Source organism: Acanthochromis polyacanthus, chromosome 16, assembly GCF_021347895.1.
Source record: "Acanthochromis polyacanthus isolate Apoly-LR-REF ecotype Palm Island chromosome 16, KAUST_Apoly_ChrSc, whole genome shotgun sequence".
NCBI lineage: Eukaryota > Metazoa > Chordata > Actinopteri > Pomacentridae > Acanthochromis > Acanthochromis polyacanthus.
This window is the reverse complement of record NC_067128.1, coordinates 21437410-21453183: the sequence shown is the minus strand read 5'-3', so window position 1 is coordinate 21453183 and position 15774 is coordinate 21437410. Positions and strand designations below refer to the sequence as shown.

Genomic DNA, 15774 nt, shown 5'->3' with positions numbered 1-15774 from the left:
TTAATTGTGTTGTCAGATCTTCTCTAATTGCAGATTTGAGTGTTCAGAGCAGCTCAAATGAGGTCAGGCTCATTTTCTTCTTCAAGTAGAAAATAAATATGTTAAGTTGAAAAAATGCTGCTATGATGGTTATTAGGAACATCCAGGACATTTTGCTTTGCATTCAGGCTTTGTATTTCAAATCATTTAAACTATTTCAGTGTCTCTGCGTCTGAGTGAGCCAACAAACGCTTGTATTTCTGTTGTACTGAGGTTATGAGTAATTAGCCTAGAACATGAGTGGGAGGGCAAGGGTTTCATATCGTCCAAATTATTTAATCTGGGTGTATTTTCGGTACATTCTAATGCAGTTAATATCATTTAGCCTTCACAGATTGAAATACCCATGTTCACATTATCTTTGGATAAAAGAAGCAGAGAGAGAGCATTTTTGGCCAGGTTTAATGTGGGCAGACTTTGAGCAATTTAATAACACTGCATCAAAAGACAGATCATTTGCATTGTGTTGATTAAGCAACTTTCATTTTCTGTCCATGGATATTTATCACCGCTGGAACCATAGTGTGAAAACATTTATTATGAAGAATTCCACAAAATACACCTATTCTTTTCCAGAATACTGTTGGAAGTCATTATTTAAAAAGCCCTACGCAAACATCATGTTGCATTCAAGACTTGTGAAAACTAAAATTTAGAAAATGAGAAGGGGAGTCATAACTTTACAACTCATCTCCAATCTTCATGTCCAAGATTAAGTCAATGCTGTCACATCTAGACCTGAAAAACCTTGTCCATACACTCATCTTCTTCCGTCTCGATTATTGTAACTCCCTTCTTTCTGGCATTCCTGTTAAGCTCCTCTGTCGCCTCCAATTTGTCCAAAATGCAGAAGCGAGGCTTCTTGCGTGTTTTAACAGACATCACATCACACCAATCCTGGCTTCCCTCTACTGGCTCCCTGTTCGATTTAGAATTGATTTTAAGATTTTATTGGTCACTTTCAAAGCTTGCCAGGGTCACACCCTCAGCTACATTTCTGATCTGTTGACCCCTTATGAGTCTGCTCACAGCCTTAGATCCTCAGGTGGATCCCTTCTGGTCATTCCAAATTTAAGGTTTAAATCTAAGGGTGACTGAGGTTTCTCCAACACAGCCCCTTGACTTTGGAACAACCTGCCTAAGCAGATAAGGCTTGCAGAGTCGGTAACTTCTTTTTAATCACTTCTGAAAACCCACTTATATAGACCTGCTTTTATGTGAAGTTTACTTTTAGCTTTAAATAGTTTTAGTGCTTTATTTTGTATTGTGTCCTGTTTATTTCAGATGTTCTCTCATTTTATTTTAATTTTAGCTGCCTGGTTCTTTGGTGTGATGTCATCTTTAATTCTTTAATTCTCTCTTTTTTATTTTTAATTTCCCACTTTTAACCTTCCATCTGATTCTTTAACTTTTAAACTGCCCAGTTCCCTTGATTGATATGCGTGCTAGTCTAGCTAATTATTCATTTAAGTTATGATCATTTTTACTATTTATTTTACTTGACTGCTCTGCCTTGTCTCCTTGCTTGTCTGTGTTTGCATGTTTTAAGTGTCAAACACCTTGTGAACCGACCTGTCCAGGGTGTCCCCTGCCTTCGCCCGAGTCAGCTAGGATAGGCTCCAGCACCCCCCGTGACCCTAGTGAGGATAAAGCGGTGTATAGAGAATGGATGGATGGATGGACACCTTGTGAACGCTGTTCTTAAGGGTGCTATATAAATAAAGTTATGTGACAATCGGTATGCGTTTGCTGTCTGTTTGTCTGTGTGCAACATGACTCAAAAACGGAATAATGGATCTGGATGAAATTTTCAGAGAAGGTCAGGAATGACACAAGGACCAAGTGATTAGATTTTGGCAGTGATGTGGCTTCTAGTCTGGATCCACAGATCTGTTAAAATTTCTGTTTCATTGCGAGATAGCGGCAAGGCATCACTGTAACTGTGACAATAAGTGAACACTATGTCAGCTGCCTGCTGATGATCAAGTGTTTATGATCATCAGTTCCGGGTCAGAGCTCGTGAGATTGACCGGTGGTGCAGAGAGTAGCTTGAAGAATATATGTTTCTGTCTCAGTTTTGTGCAATGTGATCAGTGTGAGTGTTGTTATGTTCTTGAATAATGTTCTATTAATGTTGTTTTGACTTTTTGTGTGTAACTGTTGTCTTGCTTGATTGTCCCTTTTTAAGCTGCTTGTATGCCCTTTTAAATTGCCCCTTGGGGACAAATAAAGTTATTTATCATGTTACTACAACCGAGGGGAGTTTGTTCCTGTTATTAACCAAAAGAATATGCTCACTGTAATCCAAATAGGGTCATATAAGCTTGACACATGTTTTGATGACAAGCTACACTGCTTGCAATCACTAATAATAATCACACAATTTTCCACCTGTTTTCTTGATTATGCAAATGATAATGATATTTACACACGTGGACAAAATTGTTGGTACCCCTCAGTTAAAGAAGGAAAAACCCACAATTCTCACTGAAATCACTTGAAACTCACAAAAGTAACAATAAATAAAAATTTATTGAAAATTAAATAATCAAAATCAGCCATCACTTTTGAATTGTTGATTAACATAATTATTTAAAAAAACAAACTAATGAAATAGGGCTGGACAAAAATGATGGTACCCATAACTTAATATTTTGTTGCACAACCTTTTGAGGCAATCACTGCAATTAAACGATTTCTGTATTTGTCAATGAGCGTTCTGCAGCTGTCAACAGGTATTTTGGCCCACTCCTCATGAGCAAACAGCTCCAGTTGTCTCAGGTTTGATGGGCGTCTTCTCCAAATGGCATGTTTCAGCTCCTTCCACATATGTTCAATGGGATTCAGATCTGGGCTCATAGAAGGCCACTTTAGAATAGTCCAACGCTTTTCTCTCAGCCATTCTTGGGTGTTTTTGGCTGTGTGTTTTGGATCGTTGTCCTGTTGGAAGACCCATGACCTGCGACTGAGACCAAGCTTTCTGACACTAGGCAGCACATTTCTCTCCAGAATGCCTTGATAGTCTTCAGATTTCATCTTACCTTGCACACTTTCAAGACACCCTGTGCCAAATGCAGCAAAGCAGCCCCAAAACATTACTGAGCCTCCTCCATGTTTCACCGTAGGGACAGTGTTCTTTTCTTCGTATGCTTGGTTTTTGAGTCTATGAACATAGAGTTGATGTGTCTTACCAAAAAGCTCCAGTTTGGTCTCATCTGTCCAAAGGACATTCTCCCAGAAGCTTTGTGGCTTGTCAACATGCATTTTTGCAAATTCCAGTCTCGCTTTTTTATGAGTTTTTTTCAGCAGTGGTGTCCTCCTTGGTCGTCTCCCATGAAGTCCACTTTGGCTCAAACAACGACGAATGGTGCGATCTGACACTGATGTACCTTGGCCTTGGAGTTCACCTTTAATTTCTTTGGAGGTTGCTCTGGGCTCTTTGGATACAATTCCAACGATCCGTCTCTTCAATTTGTCATTAATTTTCCTCTTGCGGCCACGTCCAGGGAGGTTGGCTACTGTCCCGTGGGTCTTGAACTTCTGAATAATATGAGCCACTGTTGTCACAGGAACTTCAAGCTGTTTAGAGATGGTCTTATAGCCTTTACCTTTAAGATGTTTGTCTATAATTTTTTTTCGGATGTCCTGGGACAATTCTCTCCTTCGCTTTCTGTTGTCCATGTTCAGTGTGGTACACACCTTTTCACCAAACAGCAGGGTGACTACTTGTCTCCCTTTAAATAGGCAGACTGACTGATTATGAGTTTGGAAACACCTGTGATGTCAATTAAATGACACAACTGAGTTAATCATGTCACTCTGGTCAAATAGTTTTCAATCTTTTATAGAGGTACCATCATTTTTGTCCAGGCCTGTTTCATTAGTTTGTTTTTTTAAATAATTATGTTAATCAACAATTCAAAAGTAATGGCTGTTTTTGATTATTTAATTTTCAATAAATTTTTATTTATTGTTACTTTTGTGAGTTTCAAGTGATTTCAGTGAGAATTGTGGGTTTTTCCTTCTTTAACTGAGGGGTACCAACAATTTTGTCCACGTGTGTATATAAAGAAAGGACGATCACAATTTTCCAGCTTTAGCCGACATTTAAATAGCCTGTCCAAAATTTATCCAGTAACAGAAACTGGACATTTTTGTCCCATTTAACAATGTATTCATGATTTGCATACAAACAAAAGTACTGCAAAAAATATTCAGTCATATTAAAAGCATAAAATAAATTTTATACAGATCATTTTGTTATCAGTTTGTGCATATACTATAAAACGTGTGACATTTGCTATACAGCAAGCCAAAGTAGCCTGTATTGTAAGAAATGGACATCTGGGGAACTACAGACCGATCATTTACATCTACATGTCATTACTACACAAACGCACGATGAGCAATCTGTAAGTTTCTCAGCTTTTAACTGCCCTGTGCTGTTCCCATAGTGAAAGCAAATTAGAGGGCTTAGAGTGACGGACAGTACTGGAATGCTGAACATACATATGGTTCACATTTCCTGTCTGGAAAACACACTGATAAACACATAAATATATTATGTTACATAACACATCCCAGTTCGGGTTTAAGGTCAACAACTTTTACAACAAGCGCACTTGTACACAGTCATAAACAAAGAGACATGTACAGACAATTTACAATATTTTTGTACACAGACCAGCCAGATGGAAGGGAAGATGAGATGGAAAGCAGAGAAAAAAATGGAAGAAAAGCACAGAGGAGAAGCACTTGGGAAAGTGTGGACAGTGTGTGTGTGTGTGTGTGTGTGTGTGTGTGTGTGTGTGTGTGTGTGTGTGTGTGTGTGTGTGTGTGTGTGTGTGTGTGTGTGTGTGTGTGTGTGTGTGTGTGTGTCCAGATGAGTCCAGCTGTTTGGCCAGATGTCAACACTGATGAACTGTGAAGAACATCTGAGACACCCAAAGTCTCTCTCACATGTGTACACATTTTCACACACATACTCACAACATACCATATACACAGTCAGTCAAAGACACGTGCATCCAAACCTTTCACATCCAAGGACCCCTCACCACTTAGAAAGGCCAGACTTCCAAAGTACAAAGCTCTTACAGAGATAAACCTATCATTGTTTACTCAACACATTTACACTTCTATGATTAGGGTAGGGTATTTAAATTTAATCAAATTATTCATGGTTGGACTTAGCAGTAAATTATGCATCTCAATACTCATCAAAACCCTCTAAAGTAAGATGGACACTGTACAGACTCACCCTGATTTTTGTTTACAAGTACTTTTAAAATCAGGCCATATTTCTGCTAAATTGCTTGTCATTTCACATGCTGTTTGAGGGGAGTGGCAGTCCTACAAAGTCAGACCGGTGTCCATGGTGCAGTGTCAGTGCTGGAGAATGGTATGACTGCAGCTTATCATCTTTTTGCTGTAGAGAAAAAAAAGCCATGGATTGTTTCCATTTCTCTAAACTGATAACAAACGTCTTGTGTACTGCTGAGCTGAGAATGCAGCGACGTGTTCCTGCAAAACAGGAATTGTTTTGGTGAAACAATTGCACACATGGAGGCCAGGGCAGTCATTAATTTGCATAAATAACAGACAGAAGTGAGGCCGGTCTTAGTGTTGGTCTCATGTTGTTGTTTTTCATGTAACAAAGGGGATTTTTTTGAAAATGATAGCATGCAGATAGCAATGGGGCATGAGAAAGCTGCATGAAATGAATGGCAGAAACGGCATGTTTATACTCAAAGTGTACATACAGTGAGTCAGACTATGAGGAGGATGATGTTACAATAGACAGTCAGCTGTTTTCACAGCCCTACAATCCAATTTTTAGCACGACTAATGTCAAAAGATCTATTGGAGCAAGTCGGTGAGTAAGATCCCATGGATGTCAAATGCTTTTTTTTTTCTTTTTTTTGTCTGCAAGTCCGCTCAAAAATGATGTATGAAAAAATGATGGATGTCAAATGCTATGCAGTGAGCCAAAATGGTCATTCCAGGCAACTATTTTCTGTGTTTATTTAGACATCTGACAAACAAATCCTGCTAGTGGGTTTGAAAGGCATGCTACCTTTTTCAACAAAAAAATCTTTAAAATTGCATCATTCATTAGAACCAGAAACTGTGAAAACACAAAGAACCATTACATTTTAAACTTTCTAATAGTCCTTGAAATAATCATATGTGATGAAAACTTCCTTCAGGAAAATTATCCAAATCTTGGATTACAATTATTATTCTTCATCATAATTACTTGTCGACTCTATATGTCTCTAAAAATAATGTATTTGCAGTAACCTGACTCCTCGGTGCAAACTCATAATTACAATTGTACAGGTTCCTTTTGTAGAGTTGTTTGCTTATATCCAAAGCAACTGAGAATCCATTAGTGATTCAGCTGTAACCAACAGTTAACTGACAAAAATTCTGAGACTTTTTGGCTGAACGGCAGGCTGTGTTTATACAGAACAGGAAAGAGACAAGGAGCAAAGTTTAAAATGTACACATTAGCATATCCATGTAGTTAAAATTTTTTATCAGCACTGACAACACATATGTGCGGTTGCAAAAATGTTGCAAAAGCCGATTCAGTCAGCATTAAGCATTTGAAATAATTCATGTAAAAATTGCAATAATTTGGAAAGCTATAGGAAGGATGGATTGTATTGTTTAGCACAAGTCATTACCCCAGACTACTAGACAGAATGAAAAGATGTACAATGCATTAGCATAACCTGTGCAACCTACACACAAAATGTGGGGTTGATCTCTTAATTTTGGCCTCTGTTTTCTGTATACACTACCGGTCGAAAGTTTTAGAATACCTACATTTTTTGTAGTTTTTTATTAAAAATTATACATGTTAACGTCTCAATGTATTCTGAAATGAAAACATAGAACAAATAAACCAATTAAGTTAAAAAGAAATCTATTCAGACACCCAAATGTATTCACAAATTTTGACACATCAATTTTTCATTCATCAGTCCATAAAACCTTCTTCCAGTCTTCAGTTGTCCATTGGTGGTGTTTCTTGGCCCAGGCAATGAAACATCTTTTTCTTATTCTGACGTCATAGAAATGGCTTTCCTGCTGCAACTTGACCTATCAAACCTTAAAGCTGTTGTCCTGTGAGTCACATATCGCCAAGCTGTTGACTCTCAGAAACTTGTCTTCTGATTCTGTTGTGGCTTTAGGTTTTCCAGACCTCTTCCCATCAGAGTTTACCCCAATTGCATAGTGCCTTTTGATGGTGAAGAAAGCTGTACTCACTGACACCTTGACTTTCTTCACAATTTCTCCATAGGAAAGACCTACATTTTTAAGTGTTATGATGGTCTGTCTCTCTTCTATTCTTAACTCATTCGCTGCCATTGACGTCTATAGACGTCAATTGAAATCCGAACGTTCGCTGCCATTGACGTCTATAGATATCAATCATGTTTTTTGACTGGGGGGGCTGCAGGACAGTCTGGCAGAGCTTGTCGGTGAAAATCCTGGAGTATTGGAACGTGAGAGTGTTGCGGTGGGCCTAAAAAATGACAAAGACAGTGACCATGGTGGGCCGACAGCAAAAAGTGTCGTTGACAACAGCCGCTGGCGATCAAAGCCGCGCTAGTTTTCGGTTTCGGTTTGGCCACCACCGCTCTCTTGAGCTCATCTGACGAAGCAGAGTCAGATGAGTTTAGAGAGAGCACACATACACACACACCTAAAAATATTTTGTTTAAATTTTGTAAGATGTATTGTTCTGAACCAAAATGTTGACTTGTGTTGTTTGTTTGTAAATAAATGATTTAGCTAACAAAAGGTTAAAAAGTTGACCTCAAAATGCTTTTTCCGAGTTGTTTTTGTTGTTTCATTTGAGTAAACAACTGTTCAGTTGTGTGGGATGTCACTAAACCAAAAAATATTGGCATCAAAGTGATTGATGTGCCTCTCTGCAAAAAAAAAGCTCGTTTTCTCTGTTTTTTGGTCAAAAACAGGTGTTTTTGCTGAAACTACCCTATGTTCTGCTGCCGATAACTTTAGAACCGAAAATGCTAGAAACAAACTTTTTTTTCCTGATGAAAGAAGAGAATCTACACTTTCTTTCGATAGTTTCAATGTTTATGTAGTCTAAAAACTTGATATTCTGTAGGTCTTGAAAATTCTGTCAAAATTCTTAAAAACTCTGGCAGTAGGGGGCTCTTTGCTCTGAAAACGGCTGGCAGCCAATGAGTTAATTGCCTTTTCCTCACCATTTTTATGGCAACACGCTACTGTTAGCAACACACTAATACTGTTGAAATAATGCTCTGGGGAGTTTGGTGCCATTGTGTGTTCCAACACTTCTTTTATGCAGACATAGGGGGTTGCAAGTAATCAAGAAAAGTTGGTACACCTGTAGGATTTGGTAGCACCAACTTTCAAGGATTCATCAACCTCTATTGCTGCAGAACAATAGAGCCAGAGAACCCATTTCTTGTTCTCTGAAAAAGGCTTTTTTGTAGAATCCTGAAATGTCTATTTTTCAGTTTTGGTTAACCTTGCCTTTTTTAACCTCTGGTAGTTCACCACTTACCTTTGTACCATTTCAAACTATTCATTAGACTTGAACTACTTGAATTTCAATTAAAAAAAATTGGAAATACTGGGGCATTCTAAAATTTTTGACTGGTAATATGTGCTGCAGTGTATGTATAATAAATGAATTATAGTCACACAAATACAATTATTACAATGCCTGCTTCCCAACCTTAAAAATGAAGCCGTGCCCTTTCTGTCCTTTAACCTGAACATTACAATAACAAAGGTGCTTTTGTACATGGTATATCTAAATCTTTTCAGTTTCATCTATCCATTGTGTAATTTCTTTTTGGATGTATCAAGATTTTAAGTGAGATATTTGGTCAACCTCTCAAAGAACCTAGTCAGCAGAGGGCAGGTTCAGCTCCTTTCACTGGACTCTTTTGTTCACTTGCCAAATGTCCACAGTGGCAACTGGCAAAAGATAAAGCCCTCAAGGAAAATAAAGCATGCAAGACATGTATGCAGAAATGCCCTCTGAATCTACCAACCCATGCTCCTATCACAGCAGAAGAAAAAAGGAAGGAACATCGAGTTGTCATTCGGCCAACGCAGAAAATTCAGATTCCTGTCTAAAAATAGCTAGTGTTTAGGTAAGGCCTTAATGCAAGATCAAAACAGTTGTTTTCAGAAACAAATTTTTATGGTTCATCTCTATACCATTTATAACCGCTGCCTCTTGCTTTAAGCCAACATTCTGGGTTTTGATCCACAACCTGTAAGAATCTCCAGATACAAATGTGTGTGGGAGACAGTGCAATCTTTAAAAGTGTCATTTTACCTTGATTTGAGACAGCTAATACCTTAAGCTTCTTATCAGTTCTGCATGTCTGATTTAAAGACTCACAAGGGATCTAAAAGGGAACTTAATTGCTTCCAAGTCTAGGTGAGAAATTTTGGGCAAAATGAAATCCAATGTTGCGTCCAAAGGGTCTCACTTGACATGGCTTAGATTCATTTTGACAATTGAAATTCTGAAAACCATCCTTTCCAGTTTTCCAGCAGCCACTTTTGCTTTAATATTTGTCATTTAATATTAAACACTAAATACATGAAGTTAGCCAAATGATGTCATTCTTCCTAAAACATTTCAAGTTGCAATACAGTGTACAGCCTTATAATTAGATTTATTCTTTAGTTCCATGTTCTGATTTAAAAGTCAGAGCTGTTTTGCTCCACCCTGTCAGTAGTGAAAGATCTATTTGTCAGTTTAGTGTCGTTTGTCATAGCTGAGAAATATTCCAATTTGAGAGTTTCTTTTTTCACTTTTTGGCCCCATTACTGTTGCTTCTGTGAAATCCCATTAAAGGAAAAGTCATCCATATGTCTTATTACAAAGCTCTGATTGGCTTCGTGGTCGCCTTTTCCAACTAGGAAAAAAACTGATGAATCCAACGGCAGACCTATTCAAATCACTGAAAAAATGTGAGATGAGGGCAGCAATTTTGAGATCTTGACTCAGCCCATTCAGACCATTCATTACATAGCTAAATTAGGTTGTGGACAGCATTTCAAGCATTTCACTTTAACCAAATAAAGTTGCCAAGTTAATTCCATCTCAATCAAAACACAATTTTCCCAATTTAATTATCTTGGTGCAGAGAACAACAACTTTGGGGAAAAAAATGCTTTCACAAAATAATGCAGGAAGCAGCAAGAGAAAAGTACATTTCAACACTTTGAGATCTTCTCTGTGTCTGTATTGGCCGCCATAGCAACTTCGACTAAACATCAAGACTTCTTGGAAAAACCTGATCATGTGTATAACTCTGACTTCAGCTGTTGATAACATTTTTTCTTTCTTGCCTTTTATGTTGAACAATAAGGTGAGATAGCAGAGAAATGGAGAGGGCTGGATAAAGACGGGGCTTCACATTTCAGATTCACTGAATGACAAGGACACAATGATTGTCTGCCTACGGGTCTGTGGCTGTCTTAAACACACACACACACACACACACACACACACACACACACACACACACACACACACACACACACACACACACATATATACATGCACACGCACACACACACACACACACACTCCTCAGGTTCATCACCTTCTATTCTTTTCTTTCTGCTCTGATAACTATGGTAACCTGTCTCTGTGTCTGTCTGTTGGCCCCTCTATCCCCCGTCTACGCTCTGTTAACCAGATGTCTCAGAGGATTTACTGCCACACAGGCTCTAAATTATAATACTGTCAGAATGTATAAGTATACTTGGTGAAAGCTGGGCAGTGTCATTGCCAAAGGAGTTGTTCAATATCCAACTTTATATGTTTTGCTAGTATTAAAGGCGCATATAACTGTTAATAAAGTAGATGAAGTTTGGAGCTTGACCTTATTACAAATTTCACTAACACCCAAATTTTTCCAGTTAGCCAGGAATTATGCATGTTAATATCTCATTGTACTCTGAAATGAAAGCATAGAACAAAAAAAACAAAACAAATGAAGCCTTTTAAAAAAAATCAATTAAGAAACCAAAACTTCTGACTCATCAAAGTAACCACCTTTGGCGAATATAACAGCTGAACACACTTGTGGCATTTTTTTTCTGGCATCGCTTGGATTGATAGTTTGGGTCATTATCTTCTAAGATGAACCCCTGACCAACTAGACCAGAGAGTACTACATGGTGCTGCAGAATGTTGTGGTTTTTGGTTCAGGGTACCTCTCACTCTGTACATGTCATCGATCCTGGATCCAGCAAAACAGCCCCAGACCGTTAAGCTTCCTCCTCCATGTATGACAGTTGATGTCACACACTGAGAAATCATCCTTTTTCCTACTAGATGGTGCACAATAACCCTGCACAATGAACCAAATATTTTCTAAGATGATCAGTCCATAATACCTTCTTCCAGTCTTCAGTAGGCCATTGGTGGTGTTTCATGGCCCAGGCAAGCCTCTTTTTTTCTGATGTCTTAGCAATGCCTTTCCTGCTGCAACTCCACTTGTCTAACCTGCAACTCCAAGTCTTCTCTCCACAACTGAAACTGAGACTTGCTCACTATGACCACTGTTAAGCCGTGCTTGAAGCTGTTGTCCTGTGAGCTGCCCTTCACCAAGCTGTTGATTCTCAGAAACTTGTCTTCTGATTCTGTTGTGGCTTTCGGTCTTCCAGACCTCTTCCTTGAGTTTCCCCCAGTTTCTGTGTGCCTTTTGATGGTGAAGAAAACTGTACTCACTGACACCTTGACTTTCTTCACAATTTCTCTGTAGGAAAGACCTACATTTTTAAGTGTTATGATGGTCTGTCTCTCTTCTATTGTTAATTGCCTTTACCTCACCATTTTTATAACACACTACTTTCTGCAGTGCAGTCCTGTTCAAATAATGCTCTGGAGGGTATGGTGCCACGGTGTGTTCCAATACTATTTTTATACAGACAGAGGGGGATATAAGTGATCAAGAAAAGTTGGGACACCTGTAGGGTTTGGTAGCACCAACTTTCAAGGCTTGATCAACCTCTATTGCTGCTGAACAGCTTTAAGTTGTTCACCCATTTCTTGTTCTCTGAAAAAGGCCTGTTTGTATAATTCTGAAATGTACATTATTTTTCAGTTTTGGGTACCTTTTTTAACCTCTAGCAGTTCACCACTTACCTTTGTACCTTCAAGCTATTAATTGGACTTCAACTATTTGAATTTCAATTTATAAAAAAATGGAAAAACTGAGGTGTTTAAAGCTTTTGATAAGTTGTGTATGCTAAGTCACAATAAAGACAATTAAAATGCTCGTGTTGCTTCTGTAATATACAGTATATTTCTTCAATGATTTATATCAATCACTTCTACAAAACTCAAACTTCTAATACGAAGCTTTATTATATTATGCTGAAAACTTTTTAATCTGACATTTGGGACTACATACGGCATGCTCTCATGAGCTCCTTAAAGACAGGAACACAGAGAGGGCCAGTAAAGACACATACAGGCCTGTACAATGTTATGGACATGTTGACGGTCTGATGGGGGTTCACCACTGAGGCTAAGTGGAAGACAGATGGCAGCATTAAGATTGGGTCCGAACAGCTAGGCTAGGCTGCCATGTTTGACCCAGTGAGTCTCTAATGTTACATGTCAATCATAATCTTCCTAACTGTGCTTGACCAGTGCAACTGTAGTTTCAAAAGACATCTTCCTTGATGCTTAGGTCCAGTTATTTCTGTCAATTCATCATCATTCCCCCAGTTCTTCAATGCTTAGATCTGCAGCAAACTTCAGATTGTGAGAAGGTGGGTCACACTTTTATATGATCACACCAGGCTGCAACTCATGTTGGCTAGTGAACACTTCACTGCACGGACCTCTAATGCCTTCATGTCAGAGCATTCTGACTGAACTAATCAACAGGTAAAATCACTGGCAACTAATTTCATCATTGTTTGGTATCAGCTATGTTGATGATTTATTGCAGCCCCACTGCAGATGTGAAATTTGGTTCCTCAAGCATTAACCACGTAAAAAATGTCTGTCTTGGCAGCCCAATTGAACTGCTTTAACAACATTATTGCTGTCAAAAGTGAACATCTGATGGCCTGCATTTCATCTATATATCACCAGACACACGCACACATGACATGTATATTATACCAAAGTGAGAATACTAAACCATGCAACTCATCAGTGTGGTAATAAGGAAAAAAGTAGATCAATACAGAATTCTACTTTAAATCTCAGTTGAAAATGTCTTCCTTGACCAGATTTCCACAAGCACAGGATGACAGCATATTCTTTTTATCTTATAAAGGCTTCTTATTATATTCTGAATAAAACTTTATTTGCTTCTTTTGTCATGATAGAGGATGACTGCACTGCTTGCCTTGCAGTGTGTGTATGTGCTTATGTGTGTGTGATGGATGTGTTATTGTTGGGTTTTGAGGCTAGATGTATGCTTGATAGAATAAAAAGAAGGTTGAAAAAGACAGGATCATCTCTCTGTCTCTCTCTCTCTCTCTCTCTCTCTCTCTCTGTAACTTTCCATTCTCCCTCCGTCCCGAGTAGTTGGGAGGTGAAAGAGAGAAAGAGATAGATAGAGAGATAGATGGAGAGAGAGAGAAAGAGAGAGAGAGAGAGAGAGAGAGAGAGAGAGAGAGAGATGGATGCAGAAAAAGGTAGAAAGATTGATGGAAAGCAAGAGATGGATGGAGGGATTCCCAGAGAAAGATGGAGTGTTGTTTAAAAGGGTCAGGGCGAGGAGGGGAATGAGGAATGAGACTGCAATAATCCTGTATATCCTCTCTCACACACACAACCTGAATATGCAGATATTTGCACGCTGACATACCTGGTGTGTACGTGCATTAACACACAGCTGCAAAAATATTGACACGCATTGACCTTTATCCCCTGTAAATGCTCATGTAAAAAAATACTTTCACAAATATGCTACTGAACAATGAATACACATCTAGAATATGCTCAAAATACATTCACATCTGACACTGAAATGCCCTGTGTCTTTTTTCTCTCTCAACCGAGAAGCAGTTTTAGATTGTGAATCTGGCAAAGATTCTTGGGATCACAAAAAGAAAGATTCTACTCTGCTCTCTATGAAAATGTAAATGTTCACAGAGAGAATCTGTTTATCAATTTGTTGAAAGTTCACATCATGACATTCTTTAATGGAGATACATTTAAGATGTTTTTTTTAGCAAAAGTTTAAGCAGTGAGTATTACAGATACGGAAGTCTTTATTTTTATTTTGTATATTGAAAGGGTATGTACTGATCAAATTTATTTTTGCACTTTTATAAAAAAGGGTGAATAAAAAAACACAATTAATTTCCAGCCTTTATTCCCAAAATTGGAATAAACACGAATCAGCACTGGACCTATTGAGGAGCTCTAGCAGAGGAAACCTAACTGCTTTGTTAGATTAGCTGTTTCAAATTCCTAAAATACGATTTCTCTTCTTTCGTTGAATTTCATAAACAAGGCAATGCAGGAAATGGGATTTTAACAGTTTAACAAGGACAGGCGGATTCAACACATGCCCAAAGATGTGACAATTATGTACAAAATGTCCTTATGCTGGTGAAATCTGCAGTGGCTATGTCTGCTTCTGCAGTCTTGCAATTACAATCAAATTGTCTTATTATGTGGACGAATCAAACTTCTCATCACAGTAAGAAAACCAGAATTGGTAATTTGAGATCACAGCTCCTTGCTAACTGGTTGTGGTTATGATGCCTGCCTGTGTCTGCTCATGACCAACATCATGTGGTCAATTTTTATGATTCAGCTGACAGTTTCTCCTGCAGACAAAACAATCTTCAGTGTCAATTTATCTGCTTCAGTGCTTTAAATGCACTATGTCTGTTTCTCATCAAGACAAGAGCAAAACGGTATGAATCCCAAGTACAAAGAAGAAAACCACTCAGAGAGCACTAGTCCACCAACCTGCTCAGTTGTTTTATGATGAAATGTTTAAAAAAATGTGTGGTTCGCAGCGGTCGATTTGTAGTAGGATCACAATCATGTGATCATCAGCAGGCAGCTGACGTAGCGTTCACTTGTAGTCATAGTTACAGTGACGCTGTGCCGCTATCTCGCAATAATACAGAAATCTTTAAAAAATCCTTGGGTCCAGACTACAAGCTGCATCACTGCTAAAATCTAATCAAATGGTCCTTGTGTCAATTCTGACTTTCCCCTGAAAATTTCATCCAAATCTGTTTTTCTGTAGCTGAGTAATGTTGAGAACAAACGGATAGACAAACCAATGCTGATGGTCACATAACTCATAATAATGAACCTCTATCAAAAAGTGACTTTAGTAAATGTCAGCCATCACTGAGAAGCATAGACAAAAAGTTTTCTCAAGACCACAAATTACTTTTGCAATAGTTGCTTGATGGTAGCTTGTGTCATAATTCATCTCCAGTAAAATAACAACACAAAAAATATTTGCTGGCTCAAGACAACAAGACAATTATCTCAAGATACCGAGACAGCACAGTGCACAGGCTACTCTCAGTATACGGATGTACTATCTATCATTATGGTGAAAATATATTCACATTACATTTGGCTCTGTGCACAGGCATCAGATCTAGAACCCTATGTGACAGCTCTTTGTTTAAATCAGGGGTTTTATTCAAGGTCAGAGATCCAAAACGACTGATAATAACAAAATAACATTTAATAAA

General features: G+C 38.3%; 1 protein-coding gene across 2 annotated transcripts in view; it reads right to left on the bottom strand.

Moving 5' to 3' along the window:
• lama2 (laminin, alpha 2) overlaps positions 1 to 15774 on the bottom strand; it is a 351505-nt gene that overhangs the window by 297324 nt on the left and 38407 nt on the right. The window lies entirely within an intron of this gene.